Genomic DNA, 16,336 nt, shown 5'->3' with positions numbered 1-16,336 from the left:
TACCTGGAGGTTACAGTAAGTCTCCAGGCCTCAAACAGGAGAAGCAGAGTTCTAAGTAGATGCTGTTGTCCTGTAAGACAATGCTACCCATTTCAAAGGTTGCCAAATTATTGCTCCTTGTGGAAGAACCAACATCCCAGGAAGAGCTCAGCCTGAGCCAAATTGCCACTTGTGCTTGTAACTTACTCTGTGCATGGTAACCTCTGGCTTAAAACCAAGTTTCTGGCACTTAACTGTAGATGAGATGATGGGCTAAATTGCTTCTTGAGTGGCTCCCACAAATAAATATTTGAACCAATCGAACAAAACCCAAGACTGAAGCAGCAGCAAAACCAGCAATTAATTTAAATTTGTCCTTGAAAACGCAATTTTTTTTTTGAGGCTGAAAATAGTTCAGTTACAACATTTCACTGAAAGCCAAAAGACACTGTATAAGCTGTTTTCCAGGATCCAGAAAGGGAAAAAGAAACCATGAAACCAGCATTGCATCCATTTCAGCCCTAAGTCTGTGATGTCACTCTGGTTCCACATGCCATCAGGACAGCAAGAGCACTTCAGCCTCCCGAGTGCATGGTGTGAAAGAGCTGGTGAGGGGCTGTGGTGCTACACAGACACCAAATTCCCACCTAGAAGGACCCTCTCATGAGTTTCAGCTTCATACTATGGTACACACCCTACCAATAAGAACTGGGAACAGGGAGCAAGACTGTACTTGCAGACCATTTTGATCATCACTACTGGCAGAGCAGGGATGTCTTTTTGTGTAGAAATCGCTGTGTTAAGTGGAGCGTGTAGAGGTCTGGACAAACACAACAGAAGCACAGAATACTCTCTGAGGTGTATAGACAGCCTCTCTAGAGGTGACAGCACACTCTAGGCCACTCATCTTTTAAGGTCCCATCTGCAATGAGAATTAGAATTAACTTTTTCATAGATGTTATTAAGATCATTCATTCATGTGAATTTGATATTTTTGTGCTAAAATCCACAAGGTTTTTTGTGCAGTTCTAGGCATGTCATGTGCTTATGAGGCTGGGCCCTGAACTGGATTTAAGTGCAGGTCCTTTAAATTGCTGCATTGTCCCAGGTCTTCCAAGCTAGTGCTTTCCAGTTCTTTTCTTGGATTTGTGACTTCCCCAAAAGGGAGTCACATTATCCAAGGGAGATTCAGATTACCTGACATAGGGCTGCCTTCTCTTTAAGGACCTCTGCAAACCTGTCCATATGCCCCTAAGGGAATACAAATGTAAACTCACTGCCTGCCAGTGCTTCCCAACACCCAAGACCTTGGAATTAAACTTTTGCAATATTCAATTATATTGTATCAAGTGAATAACAAGTGAAACATTGTCAGAATCATCTAGTAAGTCAAGCTACCTTTTATTTCAACAGCATAGTTAGTGTTTTTCGCATAATATTTAGGTGTGAAGTCGTTACCATGAATAATTCAACTGGTTTTTTTTAATAGTTTTTTTTGCTATTCACTCTCTCCATTAGCAAAGAAAACCTGGTGAGTAGAGTGCTGCAAGAACACTAAATTCATGAGATGATAAAATAAAAATATATATGCTGAAGCATTTCTAAGAGGGATTTATTATTCCTGAAGTACAATATAATTACAGCATTTGTTGAATCTTTGTTGTCATACTGTCTTAGACCTATTTGTTAAAAACTGCTTGCATATAATGTGTTTCTTGTACAAAGCAAACCCGTGGAACAGAAAATAGCTGTGCTGACATCATTATGATAGGGCAAAGAAAATAATATAAAATGAATTTACTAAGAGGTTAGAGAGTATCAAAAGTATTGCTGCATCCATTTAACTCACTGATTAAGCCAATTTGCTTTACTCTTGCACCAGATTCCTCATTCCTTGATCTTGGCTCATGATGTCTTTTCTTATTCCCTACTCTCACTCTACAACTAGTTATTTAATATATATTTTTTTTACATCTTTCTCATTCATTATGTGGTGTCAGTGCTTTATTTACTGCACCACTCTCTGACTCTCTGTGGATGAAAGATTTATTAATGCCCTCAAAGGCTTTTGGTTGGTTGGTTTTTATTATGGAATCTGAGATTTAACATAAACTGATGTGTTTATTTTCACAGCACCTCTATGAGATATTCTTCTTTCTGTTTTACATATGAGGAATTAAAAGATAAGATAAAGGTGCAATACTAAAAGATGCAAAGATCAGTTTATTTGTCTTATATACAGTTTATAAGACATAAATTAGCCATTAGGCTCATTTTCAAGTAACAACTCTGCAAACCAGAACAGGATATCCCTTACACAAAGATTTCAATGCACTTTAATAAGGAACTCTGATAAGTATTGGCTTTCATTAGTTGTGCTCATGAGGGTTCAGTTCTGGCAGAGTTAAAATATAGTTCTCCAGAGCAAAATGTATCCTTTTAAACCATAGGACTTTCTTCTCTTTTCTTAGGCTCCTTGTCTCACTTTAAACACTATCACTTTTTGCCATAAATGCAATATTAATGATACAGGTGACATTACACTACTCTGACCACAATCCAGAACTCATATCAACAAAATATGACTAGGTAATGAAACATTCTCTCCTGAAAGCACATACCAATATAGGTCAGAGACTGAGGTGATATTAATTATGTTTTCTGGTGGAAACAGCTCTCCTATCCCACAACAGGTCACAATTTTTTTTAGTCCACTTGCCAAACTCCAGAGGTATTAAAATTAAGAAGATTTAAGATACTTGTGTTACAAGTTCCAAGTTTTCTGGTAAATGACAGAAGAGTTTTTCTTGATATATGTAAAGTTTATGCAAAATATGATGGTAAAATGTGGCAAAGCTGTAAGCTACTCGTAATGGGTTCCCATAACTGACAGTGTTAAACTAGCACTTCTAGTTTTGGAGGTTCAAGTAAATCAATAACCTCCAGTTAGGAAAAGCTGGTCTTGGTGATGGTAATGTCCTATTTTTTTTGTAGTATTGACTATTGCATCCATCTTTGAAATATGCTTCCAAAAAATGATACATGATTTGAAGACCAGCTGATTTAATCAAGCAGGCCAGTCCCTATATTCCTATGAGTTAGTCTGCAGGAATGAGATCTTTTTTGAAAGTATTTTTTTCTTTAGGAAACGTTAACATTTAACTATATTTATGTGAACTTGGAAATTAATCCTTTCTCATTATTTCATGTTGATTTTTAGAAAAGCTACAGCTGGGCTTTTCAGTTCATAGATGTGATTATCAGCTGATTTTTGGCTCAGAAGTCAGAAAAAAAAAATCCTACTATTTATTTAGCTAATTTCATTTAGTTGCAAAGTACCACTGAGCATGCTTTTGAAAAGATAACTGTGAAGCCAATATTACAATAATGGCAGTTAGTGCAAACTAGTTAATTCTAATTTTCTGTTTAATTAATTGGAGTAACTGTTCATTAGGAGAAAGGAACATTCAGGCATAGATTAAATAAAAAAAAATAATTTTGAAACTGATAAAATCAAATGAGATGCCAGACACAGGGCAGGGAAGTGTGGGGGATCATGGCATCAGCTGTGTTTAGGACAACTATTTTCTTCTTTTAAAGAGGAAAAAAAGGAAAATTAGTAAGTCAACCTTGCTTATAATTATATATGGGTTTATGGTAACTGTTGTCCTTAAAACATTCAAGGCTAACTGGCAGAGAATGCAGGTTTATTAACTTTGTGTTTCATGGAGGCTTTTCTAGGCATGGCACAACTCTACTGCATGCTATTCACCTACTTGCTTCAACAAATGAAGGGCTTTAACTGTTGTTTTATGACTGTGCTGGGAAGGAGTATGTCTTGTCTATTTTTAACAGCTTTGTGTCAGAGAAAGAGGTATCTTCCTTTTCAGGCTTTTCAAAATAAAGAGACCTTAAAAATGTACTTCACTTTATCAGCTCACAGTGCTCACACGAACAGAAATGAGACAGGGAAGAACAGGGAGGTCAAACTTGCATAAGCACACTGTTGCATATGTTGACTGCCAGGAGAAAGAGCAGCATGCATGCAGCTGAAGTGAATGCAGTTTGCAGAGAAGACAGAAGATGCTACTCTGGCAAAGTCAAATTTCTCTTTCAAGCCATGTGATAGGGCTTAGAACTACTATTTTCTTTTAGTAATGTAGGAAGCATAAACAAAAATGGATTTTCTTGAATCTGACATGATGTTTTGAATAACAAAGGCAAAAGGAGCTTTAGAATTCCTTTGTTTTAAAGTTCATCAAATATACTTTTCTGCTTCTATAAGCAAAAAGCTGAATTTCCTAGCACTATCCTTCTAATAAAGCTCTACTTCTTTTCAGGAATTCCACTTGCTGCTACAAAGAGGAATCCAGGAGAAGTTGACCTCCTTATCTTGAATTTCAGATGTAAATGAGTAGCTAAATCTGACACCAAATGATTTTAGGAAGAAAATTCAAAGTCAACAATTTCCTTTGAAAAAGCCATTTGAAACCTTTGGGGAACAGATATGGAAGCATAATTTGAACCTCATTTCCCCCCTCAAGTGATTTGGATTAATTTCAATAAATCCAGTGTTTACTGTGCACAGAACACCTCCTCTTTGACCACAAGCCCTGGACGCTTTGACTACTCTTTCAGTCTGTGCTTTCTGTGTAAGTGCTTCTTCATTCTGCTCATGTAATTCAGATTTGGTTTTACCTTCAAAAAAATGCTTTCAGTTATTCAGATTAAACCTGCTGTACCTGTGGGAGAATTGCCTGGCTTTGCCTGCGACAGTGAAGCAGCACTCAGAGTGTCACCTCAAGCCATGCCAGTGACAATCTCATCTGTGCTTGTCAGCCACCTCCACGGATGATACTCCAGGGCTGGGGGAGAAGCTAAACTGTCTAGCACTATCTCTATTGGAAAGCACCATTTGTATTTGTAATGCAAAGCAGAGATTTTAGAACGTGATCTCTTTGACAACAAAGGCTGTAGAAGATTAGAAATACTTAGATTTGCAGTTCATTAAAAAATGTATTTCCCCCTGTAGAAGGAATTGGTTTTCTCATTTGCCTTGTTTCTCTTGAGTGTGTATTTCCATTTGTGCCTTAGTGTATTCTGGTAGTTCTACAAATTGTGGATCTTTCCCTGCACTTTTCCCCCCAACCTCCCTCCAAGTTCCTCTGGGACTATTTTATTCAAGTCTTTTTAGCATTTAAAATATGTCGATGATATCATTATTCCATTTAAAGTGTAAGTAAAATTGATAGTATGAAATGTAAAAAAGCAGTGCAAGGTACTATTATTAATATGATTATTTTCATTATAAATACAATTACATTTTCAGTTTTTCCTTGCTTAATCTTTTTATTTTTTTCCCATCTCTGAGACAAGTACATTTTTCATTAACTCTAATCTACTGCTGAGAGGTAGTTCTTTGCTTCTTCAGGCAGTATTAAGGTATTGATGACTGAGGTGGACAAAATTATTAGTAGAGAGATACAAGCCTTTTATCTCACTCACACTGGTCTGAACTCAAATGAAGTCAGCTCAGTGAGCAGAACTGTTCATTTTCCTAGGGGGAAGAGCAATTGGGTTCTCATTTTATTTTCCAGTCCACAACCATTTTACTGAAAAATCATGACAATCTACAGGCTTGTAGGTAATATCAGGAAAAAGAGCCACAAAATACCATTTCATCCCTAGAAGTGTCCCAGGATTGATTTTAAAGGCTCGCTCTATTCTGTTTCACTGGCAGGTTACCACCAGTGACATATGACTACAATAGAGCAGCTCTTGCACCTGGGCATGATGGGCAGAAAAATAAGTCAATGCCATAAAAACTGCAGAGCGAAAATGGTGCAAATTACCATGAGGAAGGGATTCAAGACAGGAATACTCAGGAAGAAGAGGTAGGTTTAATTTTGATGGGAAAGAGACCAAGCTCCTGGGGTTTTATATAGGCTAATTCTCATGTGATACAGTTCTCTGGGGGGAGCTATTGCTTTTTTATTTAAAATTGGGCTGTATCTGATTCCACTTCTCTTCTTGTCCACTCTATGGCGTGATCATGGAGAGATTGTGAGCAGGTGGGGTCTGAATTGAAGGAAAATACTGGCTTTGAAGCCTACTAGTTCACATGAGTTCCCACATTTACACTACAACTGGGACTAATCAGTGGATGATGTTTTTTCCTCTGGGTTTTTCATGTTGCTTCCCAATCAGCACTGACTTGAACCAGTGCAAGCAGATACTTCCAAACCTAAATCTATATCCCTAAGGGTAGTAATTCAAAGTTGAACTTGTTGATGTAAATTAAGAAAGACTTAATTCAAAAGGCTTGTACAATGATTCATCCACATCTAACTCTGGGATTTCTTGATCTCTCAGTTAGAGGAGTGGGTTGAGAAACTAGAATTCTGTTCTTACTAACACTGTCTCAGTACAGTTTGTGTTGTGGGATCATTGTCATCCTGTGTATTTAGTTTGATCATCTGTCAAATGAGTCCATAATTTTTAAAACTTTTTTGTTTTTTTGTGTGTGCATGCCTTGCTCTGGTAAACTGTTTTCTAACTGCATGAGGTTGCAGTTAGTGAAATGTCTGGGGAGGGGGCTACATCAGTTGAAACTGGGGTGAACTGTGCATGAAGCATGTATTTTCCACATAGGCATGAACTCAGCATAAAGAAATAAAAAATATTTGTGCAGGCTCTCTCAATGGGAAGTAAGTGAATGAAAAATGAGAGCTGCTCTTAATCTGTATGATGCCTTAAAGAAGCATACAGGAACCAATTCTGCCTTTCAGCCACAATTAAGGGTTGCAGAGCTACCCTAAAATCTGTGTAAAGAAAACACAGTATGCAACTGCCATTCAAAAACTCAGCCCTCCAGGCTACCTGGTTGAAAGGCTGAGGTACAACACAGCGTTAGAGGAGCACTGGAGAAGAAGATAGCAAACAGACAGGTTTATTCACTAAATGAGCAGCAAAACCCCATTAAGTATTAAAAAAGATGACCATACAGAAGAGGAGATTAATGTACAGTTTTGAAACATGGTCCATAATCAGTGCTTAGTATGTATGCTGGATAAAACCTCAGAGCCTGATTTTTGCAAAGATTATTAAAGATTGTACTAATTCCTCTAATGCCTAGGAAGGAACTGTGACTTAGCTCTCCTACTTACCTAAAATAGTTGGCAGGACCTAAAGCTGAGTCCTGACAAGACTAGAGTTAGAGCACAGTTGGGAGTTTTAATCCCTTTTCTGGCACACAGGACAGTTCTTGGCCTCTGCTGCTGTATTGGGTCCTTTGCAGGCTACCAGTGTTGTGCCCCTTGATTTTCCCCTTCTGAGCAAAAGGAGCATCTGCCAAGATTTGCACATACTTCCTGAGCCTGGTAGCCCCTTCACCTTGTCCCAAGCACTAAACAAAATATATGGAGTGGCCATGGATATAATGAATCCAGAGTGAATTATGAGACACTGTTAAAAAATACATTAGTTCTGTAACTTGAGAGGTGAAAGGTGTCTAATTAGTAAGAAAAACATAGAATAGAAGGAAGAATGAAGAGATAGCAATAATGAGGCAAGGGAGAAAAAAGGAAACAGGTGTTTAGTGACACCCACAAAGAATACAAACACATGAAAGCAACTATTCAGGAATAGGCAAACTCTAATTGAGCCTTTTTTTCGATGACACTGTGTTATTGTAAACAGCTGAAGGGAAGGTTTTCTGAAAGAAACAAGCATGGATTACAAGAGAAGAAGAAACAATATTCATTAAGCATTTCATGATAAAAATGATCATCAGGCTTCTTAATGCAATCCCTCATTGCAAATATTAGAAATGGTTTGAAGTCTGATGGCTGTTCTCTCTCTTCTTCCTCTCCAAAAATGTGGTTGTCTAAAGATAGCACGTTGTCCTACAGAAGCATACTTCAAAAATTTTCAAATATTGCCATAGAGAGTTTGTTTTCTTTCAAATTATATCAATTAGTTTTGCTTTTATAATTCTATTTAAAGGAGTCTCTAGGTCCAAAATCAACTATTAGGTGATTTTGTTCTGGTATACAACATATATTCCCTCAAACATGGAGGAGCAAGGAAAACACAAGTTTATGTGAGATGACATTGGATATCAATCATCCTCTAGGAATACCAGAGAATTACAAGAAAATAATCTCTAGCTAATGTTTGCACCAGTAAAGCATTCTCACTGATTCATTCAGATGTCAGCTGGGTGGTCATTCCTTATTAGTAAAAGCTGTAGTAGCTGAATGTCTTTACTCTGAATACTCTGACCAAATCCAAGCTCAGTACACTGTAGTCTGAACACGAAGCTTCTGGAAGATACTATTTCTAGACAAAGATTTAAGAACTCTCAGCACAAATACTAATAAACTCCATGTATATTGCTTAGGAATTGTTAAAAAAAACCTCTTTAAACAGAAGCACTTCTTCTAGCTGAAACATGTATGCCAGATAATAAGTCTACTGTGGAAAAGGCTGTCAACACAGGCATTCAAGTCTAACTCCCTCGGTGCTTTCCTAAACTGTGGTCAAACAAACCAGCAGAATAGCAAATGTTTTGGTTAGAAGCACTCTTAATGTACAGAAGTTCATAAGACTGGTGCTTCTGTAAGGCCCTCAAGTGCTGGGATGTGAAACTGAGACATCTATTAATCTGCACAGTGCTGGCTCCATGGCTCCTGCTGCATGCTTGGCACGTCTGTCATCTGCTCCCTGCGTGTGTGTTCTGTGTAGAGGTGAAAAACAGGTGCCAAATTCAAGTATAGGTTGCTACCTCCTTGTCCATCCTTTCATTGGAACAGATTAGAAGGAGGCTGAGGGCCTCTCTTTCCTCTGAGGGGGAAGGTCCAGCTGACTGTGCTGCTAGGGAGGCTGGACCACCCCCAAAATCTGTGGAGAAAGCATGATCCCAGAGATGTGCCTGATGTTTTGTATTTAGAGAGATGGATTCTGGATAATTAAATAATAACATTCAAATTCAGCAGATGCATACAATTGAAGCAACTTAATATAAAAGTATGGAAAGGATAGTATAAGAGAAGGGGGCTATTAGCTTTTTCTCATAAAAAAATTCTTCTTCAAGAAAATCTTTGTTCCTTTAGTCCTGCTAATGTTTAGTTTTCTGCTGTACTTATATATCTGCAGAACTATAGTAGAAGGCTCAAAATCACACAATTTATTTGCACTATGTTTATACCATACTAATCTCAGGCCTCCGTGTTTCCTCTGATGTACTCATGGGAGGTTAGGAAGACTTTTTATTTGTTTTGATGTTCTGGCTTTGGTATATTATATCTACTAACCTCTGCAGCATTGTGGTTTGGCTTCAGTTACAGGTAGGATTTTGGCAAGGTACACACAGTAATCTGCACTTGATGTATTATGTTTTTCACACAAGAGAAAATCTGAATTCTGTGGAGAACATGTGTTAGTAAGCTGACAGAAAAAGCAAAGAGCATGAAATTTAGATGTGTTTGTTGGTGTTTTGCTAATCCACTTAGCATAAAGCCAAGCACAGATATAGAGCCAAATGGGAATTTTCTCTGCATCAGATCATGAGCAGGTATTAAGGTTTGTTTTCCACCCTCTTCTACAGAATGAGTCATTACACCAGGCTCACATGGCAACTTTATTTAGGCAAGTCACTGCTCTTACAGGGATGTTATTAGCCCCATGACTTTATTATTAATGCTCCATTTGTGTGCAGATAGAGCACATTTGAATGGGCTTGTGAACGGGCATGAGGTAGTATTGTGTCTCCTCAGCTGTGAGACGGTGCTTGGACCTGTCTACAAGAGATATCGCTGGCATTTTTAACAAAATGCTTTGGAGCCAGGACCCTGCAGAGCAGGAAACCCCTTTCAACCCTGTGCTCCTACACCAGTGCAGTGAGCGTACTACAGAATCTGCCCAGCAAATGGAAAAGGCAGGCAAAAGCCTCTATGAGGGCTGGCAGAGATTCCAAGCATAACCTAGACACCAGGCAGATCTACAGTGCCACACCACGGATGGCTGAGTGTGTGTACCACAACCAAACTTAAGAGCCTGTACAATTTTATGTATGGAACTTCAGCATTAACAAGGTTAGACAGAGGATTTTACGACTGAGAGTGATGCCTTAATACTGGGAAAAGGCCACAAAAGGGAACTCCTTTTGAACACAGCCCTAAGCCTTGTCCTTTTAATGCCTAAAAAATATCATACACTTCCATGGTAAGCAATTTCTACTTTTAGTGAAATACCAAAGTAAGAACAAAAAGGTGAGTGCCATGGAAAGACCATAGTGTTGGTACCTTCACTTCAGAGCACAGACCAGTGGAATGTCATCAGCACTGGTGACAGTAGGCTTAGAGGCACAGGGAAAGTGAGCTCTGTACTTTGTTATTTCCTATTTTACAGCAAAGTTCAGCAGGTGAATGCTGTGAGCTTTTACGGTCAGATGGTTGTTCATAACTTTGACTGTTTTAAAGCTCTGCTTAGGTTTTGGGTGAGGCTTGGCAGAGAGACGCTCTTTGGCTTTGGATAGTTTTGGAACAGTTCTGCTTACTCTCTTTTACCTGGACTAGTTTTGTTATCATTCAGCCAGTCAGCCTTTTGCACGCGCTTTAACTTTTGACAAACGGACTGGCTTGGCTTTTAGATGGATTGAATGCTAGGTGGTTCATCTCGCTCCAGAGGAAGCACGCCATTCCTCACAGAATACTGTGTCACCACCCAACACCACAAACCAGAGCTCTGCTGCTGGCGCATACTACAGAGCTGACTGGGGCCAAAGAGCTGTATTTCTGAGCATGCCAAAAACGCTAATGTGCTTAGCTTAAAAACCCGTTTAGCATTTTAGTGCCTTTTTAGTGTTTTCTGCTCCTAAAGAGCCAACACTCAGGAGACCCTCTGGCACCGTGCTCCAGGGCTGTGTGCTGGGGTAGTGGTGGAGGAGGAAGCTCTGGGGTGGTGCTGCCCGTGCCGCCAGTGCCACGGCATCGTGCTCCTGGCCACGTGTGGAGCGGGGCCTCACAGGCTCCTGCCTTTGGTAGCTGAGCAGTGGCTTTGATCAGCAGCAGCAAGGTGAACTTTTGAGCAGGAGTGACTGTGTGAGTGTGGCTTCATGCTGGCCAGGAGTTCGCGATGCCTTGGGAGCATTGGAGGTGTTGCCTGGGAATTGCGCTGTGCATATGGATAGAGTTAAAACCGATTCGCTGCTGTGGGGTTTTTTTTTTGGGGAGGGGGTGTGTTTCTGGGGTGTTTTTTGATATTTTGTTTGGGTTTTTGTTGTTGTTGTTGGTTGGTTGGGTTGGGTTTTTTTTTCTTCTGGAGTGTCTTATCTGGGGGCTCTTAACACTCTTCAGGTTTTTGCTGTTTGGCCAGGGTGCGGTCCCGCCTGCGCTGCCCCTCAGTGCTGACACTGGGGCTTTCCCGCTCCCTGGTTTGGGTGGTTCAGGGTGTTTTGCGGGCTCTGCACGTTCCTGGTGCATAAGAAAAAGTCTGTCTGACCCCGTTGAGCCCCCCATGAGTGAGGGCAGTGAGGGAAAGTCTGCGACTTGAGTTCCCAGGTGGCCCCTTGTAATCCTTCCTCACTCAGTGAGGTTCTCTCTGCAGTAGTTTTGGATACTCAGGCTAACAAGTCTTCCATCCCACGTAATTTCATTGTAAGTATTGCCTAGCATGAATTCCAAATAGGAGTGTTTTGTTTTGTCAGGTGGTGGAAGGGTTTCTTCTTTGTTTTTCTTGGTTTATTTTGTGAGCTTTTATCCTAATGCATGGCTATTTCAAACAAAGTCTCCAAATTTTGAATATGAAAGTAACATCTGGGTTGTTTTCAATACTGTTGAGAGTAGGAAATGCAAATAAAGTTTTGTATTTTAACAAAGCACTCTTGGATTGTCATTCTAATGGAAGTTTCCTACATCCCAATTATCCTAATGTCAGGCAGGGATTTGCAGGCTCTTGCTTCAGCTGAAAAAGAAACAAACTTGGTAAATGTTTCAGTGCAAAATGTATCCCTCAGGATGACTGTCCTTTTTAATAGCACTAACTAATCTGCAACTCGCAGTTTCTTCTGCTTATCATATTTGAAAGTCTCTAGGCAATATATAAAATCTCCAGTGCAGATTGTATCAGGCATGGACTATTACTGATAAGCTGACACCCAGCTCTTCACATATACAGGAGACTGCTCCAAGCTAAACTGTCATGGAAAGGAAATGCTGACCTAGAAGTGTTAGGAGTATCTGTAGCATTTCATTGGGGTGTGTATTTGACTTGGGAGAGGGTTCTTTTCAGGCCCACATAGCAAATAACTGCACCAACCTTTCCTGTTGGCTTTGCTTCTTGGATTTAATTTGTATACCTATTGTGGTTTGGTGTTGACTTTTTTGTGAGTCTCTGCTTTTTGTTTGTTGTATTGTTTGCCTGATGTCTCAAATAATTCAGTCTTTTTCCAACTGTCCTGTATCGCTGTGACAAACCTGGTTCAGTGTAAGAAAGAAAACGGTGATTAAAGTATCATGGAAGTTTAGTTTTGTTAATGTTCCTTTATAGTAAATTCAGCAAATAATACTAATATACAGATAGGGTTGTGTTCCCTTATTTCTAGCTTCATAGTAAGCTGTAGCATCTCATCTTGAAATATCTGCTGAACTCAATGAGTGTGACTAGAAACTCCTAACTAAAAATTAGTCCTAGAGCACCATGTGGGAAGACTCACTTGTTTCTGAAGCTGGTATAGAAATTCTCAGAACAGATTTACTCAGTTTTTTCCTTATGCAAAGATTTTTTTTCCAGAGTTTTTAAGAAAAACCTAAACTACTTTAACAGGAAAGATAATGTCTCTTTCACCAACAGAAAAAATTAAAATATAAAATACTTGGTTTCTGACTGAGAAGACTGAAAAGCACAGCAGAATAGAGTATGACAGCAGGGCCAAAGAGAGCTCTTTTAAAATTGAGAGGAAACTTGCAGTTTGGTTGAAAATATGAACTAGAACTGTTCTGAACTTCCTTTCTAAGGATTTTTCTTGGAAATTTTACCTTGGATAACTATTTTGTTTTATCCTAGCGTCTAACTGTTGTGCAGATTACCTGTCAGGGAAAAGCCCCAAACAAACAACAACCAAACCTGCCTTCACTGTAAAGTTTTCATCTGTGTGTTTGTGAAATGTTTCCTTTGACCATTGTCAAGACAAAGGATTTGGTTCTTCACATAATCAAGTAGTTCACTCCTCTTCCTCCCTTTTCAATTATTTGCATTTTGAATCTCCTAGAGAAGGATGGTAAAATAAGAGGTGATGAGGGTGATGGTGTTGCCATAAATCAGACTTATTGAACAACTGGTTTTCTGGTGTGTTGTGGCATTACCATATTGCTTTAGGAGGCTTCAGAGAAGGTAATGTGATGACAGTAAGTGTTGGAATACTCAGGGATGGTGTTATAGATATAATTCCATCAATGTATTCTTTCTCTTTAATGGTCACCTACATGGTATTGTCTCATTTCTCATTTTACAGGATGGGCATATTTGCATTTCTGCAGCTGCATTTAGATTTATAAATTAAGATTTGTTTTGAAACAGTTCTTTTGAAATGAATTGTGATTCTTTTCTGCAGCACCGCTTGTTTATACATTAACGTGATTGTTAGTACTGCATTTGACCCAGTCATGCAATATTTGAATATAGATCTTATAACGGAAGTCTTGTTAGAGCACAGTTTATTTTACTCAAGAGAACACAACTGCAAAGATCATAGTGCAAAAGGCATCCCAAAGGCTTGAGAATTGTTCTCAGCCTCTACTGCAAGAGATGTAGCTATTTCAGCCTGAGATTTCAAGCAAGGAATACAAGAGGTGTAGACATATCCTTATCCCTAAGCTCAACAAATCTTTGGAGAGAGTTAACTGTCTTCAGTACAATTCCAATCCTTTAGTCCCCTTGCTCTGCACAGCTGTGTTAGAAGTGTCTGTATGGCAAGGGTAGATAAAAGCTTGTCCAGTAATGTGTTTAACTGCGTGAAGAACAGGCTTATATGATGCTTTGCTAATTTAGCTGGAACTGTTGTCTTTTAAGAATGTGCCAAGAAAATGGGTAAGAGGTAACTTGATCTGAACGGTACAGAGCTTGGGGCTGCTTTCTTCTCTAAAAACCAACCCAACTCCAGAGCTTATTTGTTTCAAAAGGACTTACGCAGAGAAACTCCTGGCATTGCTAGCAGGTGTTCAGAAGAAATTTGTGTCCAGTTTCCCAGGTTCCTTTTTTTGCAGTTGTCCTAGTGCAGTAGAACTAGCCAGAAACACTTTTCTTAATATTTTAAGGTTATGGGAATACTACAGAAGAAAACAAAGCACTAATAGTAGAACTCAACTTTAAAGCATAGTTTATAGTATTGGGATCTGAGGGAAAAAAGAGCAAGAAACAAAACCAAATTGTAAACCCTTGTCTTAGTTTGCCTGACTGTAGATTCCATCTGCAAACGAAGCAGGTGGGAAAGTAGCAATCCTGAACCAAGGAACTGCAGCAAGTCAATTATTTGTGCATGGTACAGACACGAGAAATATAGCTGACACCAGCTGCTTGCCTCCTGTAAATAGAGGCAAAAGATGAGATTAAACCTGGCCATCAATTCTAACGTGGAAATACTAAAGCATCTGTCAAATATTTGACACTTACGAAACCAAACTTCCTTCAGTCTGGCACTCCTGGAAGAGCATCTGGTAAAAAAAGAGCAGAACCTGGAACAACTTCAAATAAAACCTTGCTTCTGGAAGGAGATTGCTATGGTAACTAAGTTATCTTAGCCTCACAGAGATCCTTGCTCCTCTTCCCTTTAAACTAGCCAAAAAGCATCGAGCGTCCCACAGGTAATACAGATTCACAAAACAAGTTTATAATTTCTAGTAGTGAAGATATTTTGGTATTCTTCTTCAGATAGCTTACAAATCCTTATGTGCTTAGAAATTAGGTCTCTAATACTAGAATGACTAAAGAGTGAAGATGAAAACTAAATTCAGTGTGGCGGTTTCCATGGAACTTGTCACTTTGGGAGTGAATATTGTAATGAATACTTGGGAAATCTTGGTGGTGGTTTATTTCTGCTGTGTAAAAGGCTGAAACATAGCCCAGGGTTTCCATTGGGATTTGAAAGTATAATATGCTGAGCTACTTGATCTGATAATTTTCTTTTTTATTTTTCTTGCAAATTATACCTCTTTTAGCATAGTTGTATTATAAATCTTAACTTGAAAGCCTTGTGTTGTATTGGCAGAAGATGAAACCATAAATATATTGTCATATTCATGACTTTCTGAGGTCTAATCTTACTTCTAAATGATGTTTCATGGGAGTATCATTTAGATACACCTCTCCTGCCTTTTAAATGGAGATAGAATTTTTTTGTCACATAAAGTTGTTCTGAGAATTAATTGCTTAATGTGGTATGTATGCACTGCCTTGAAAATGATGGCATATAGGTGATGAACATTATTACCAGGTAATTATTATTAATATACTGAGTTATAATTAAAGCAACTATTAGGAGATGAAGAAGGTAGTGTCTGATTGCCTATTTTGATGTCAATAATGCTACGGTCATAACTTTGATATAATGTGGTGAAGAAGCAGCTCTGGGAATAGCTGCTTACTTTTAAGGAATCCCTTTCATCCCTGTGAACTAATGGTAAAATGAGTATACTTTTTAGCATTTACCCTCCCAAGGGAGTGACAACTGTAACTACTGCCAGACAGGCAGAGTTTAGCATGAGCAGAAATGAAGGGCCCTGCACATCTCTGGACAGGAGATTGGTGATCTCTGGCAGCATCTTGAGTTGTTTTTTGTGACAACAGAGGTAAATGGTGCTGAGTGGTGTAGTATTTTTTTGTTTCAAGCAAAATGTCCAAAGTATGTGTTAAACTAAAAGAATTTATTAAAAAGAATTATCTTGACAGTTGTTTTTTGAACATAAACAGGTCATTGTGTTGCAATAGGAAAAGATCTGAATGCTGATCAAATATTACTTTAGTATCCAGGCTGGTGATGAATTTATGAAAGTGGATACTGTAAGACTAAATGTCAGATATGTGCACTCCCTGTTTCAAAATTACAGTATTGAAATTGCACAGGTAAAATTTCCTGCTCTAGACTGGATGACTATTTAGTACAATTTCGTCTGACCCCATGAATTAACAGCTCCTGCAGCTTCAGTAGTGATGCATTTAAGAAATAATGATAGCCAGTAAATACCAACACAATACCTTCTAAAGAGAATTTGTTAAATCCATATCTATGGGTTTTTTGGTGGAAAATGTAAGAAAATCCAAACACTACAAGGTAGTGGATTTGGGAAGTTGATTCATTATG

This window comes from Pipra filicauda, unplaced genomic scaffold, assembly GCF_003945595.2.
Source record: "Pipra filicauda isolate LSUMZ 115617 unplaced genomic scaffold, ASM394559v2 scaffold173_size1550139_pilon, whole genome shotgun sequence".
Taxonomy (NCBI): domain Eukaryota; kingdom Metazoa; phylum Chordata; class Aves; order Passeriformes; family Pipridae; genus Pipra; species Pipra filicauda.
Note: the sequence above shows the minus strand (reverse complement) of the source record.